The sequence below is a fragment of the Capsicum annuum genome, unplaced genomic scaffold, assembly GCF_002878395.1.
Source record: "Capsicum annuum cultivar UCD-10X-F1 unplaced genomic scaffold, UCD10Xv1.1 ctg65430, whole genome shotgun sequence".
Taxonomy (NCBI): Eukaryota; Viridiplantae; Streptophyta; class Magnoliopsida; order Solanales; family Solanaceae; genus Capsicum; species Capsicum annuum.
In genome coordinates this window covers 1-1,093 of record NW_025874677.1, presented here as the reverse complement: position 1 = coordinate 1,093, position 1,093 = coordinate 1, and the positions used below count along the sequence as shown (strand labels likewise).

Genomic DNA, 1,093 nt, shown 5'->3' with positions numbered 1-1,093 from the left:
GCACTATTACATATATATCAATTTTGCACAGTTGCTGATTAATAGACTTGCCTATGCTAATCCTATTATTCAATTTACAACTTACTATGTGGTTGTTGATGAGTCAGTTGGAAAACAATTTGCAATAGTTTTTTTGGAGCGTGTTAAGATGATTTTGGGTCAAACTATGGGATGAAAACGTTGTAACTACTCGTCAGAAAATTGATCATGCTTACTTAACTTCAAAGGTTGTTGTAAGAAGGTACTGATTCTTCTTCAATACTCCCTTTTCTCTTAATACATTACAGTTTTGAAGATGGTTACAACTTACCTACTTATCCTTTTTTGTCGTAATTGAAGGAGTTCTCAAATACGTAGTATTGTATTTCTTAGGTCACCTAATTTTGAGTATCTGTATTTGTTTTCTGGCTCAAGTATTCTTAGCTGTTTATGTAATCAATGATCTACCGACGAGCCCATCTTTGAAAGCCTTGGTATGGGCCTTGCCATCAAATTGAAATAACTGCTCCTCTTTTGAGGAAAACGTTGTTCCGATTAGACTCATTCATGTGAATAGTTCTTGCTTTCTTGCACTATTACATATATATCAATTTTGCACAGTTACTGATTAATAGACTTGCCTATACTAATGCTATCATTCAATTTACAGCTTACTATGTGGTTGTTGATGAGTCAGTTGGAAGACTATTTGCAATAGTCTTTTTGGAGCGTGTTAAGATGATTTTGGGTCAAACTATAGGGATGAAAACATTGTAACAACTCGTCCAAATAACCTGAACAAGGAATTCAAGTTATTTAATATTAAAATTTACTGTAATATTATGTAAGGGCAGAAGGCAGAATTTTCTATTAAGTCATTTAATTACAGTACTCTCTTAAGCATATTCCTAAGTTTATGAAGCATATGCAGTATTGTGCTAAACATCCTGAAGAAGTAATTGTTGCATTCTATGACTTTTTCAAAGTGGAAAAGATGCCTGTCAGCGACACTGAAATTGGTGAATCGCATATTGCTAGCACCATCTATGCTACTTTGCCACTGTTTTTTTTTTTTTTTCACTAACACCTTCAAGATTGAGCATTTCTCCAACCC

General features: G+C 33.8%; 1 long non-coding RNA gene across 1 annotated transcript; it reads left to right on the top strand.

The window, feature by feature from the left end:
- The first annotated feature begins 12 nt into the window (after positions 1-12).
- Positions 13-1,056, top strand: LOC124893806. The gene is made up of 2 exons (XR_007050904.1): positions 13-241; positions 650-1,056. It is a non-coding gene; the product is annotated as an uncharacterized LOC124893806 (long non-coding RNA).
- The last annotated feature ends 37 nt before the right edge of the window (positions 1,057-1,093 follow it).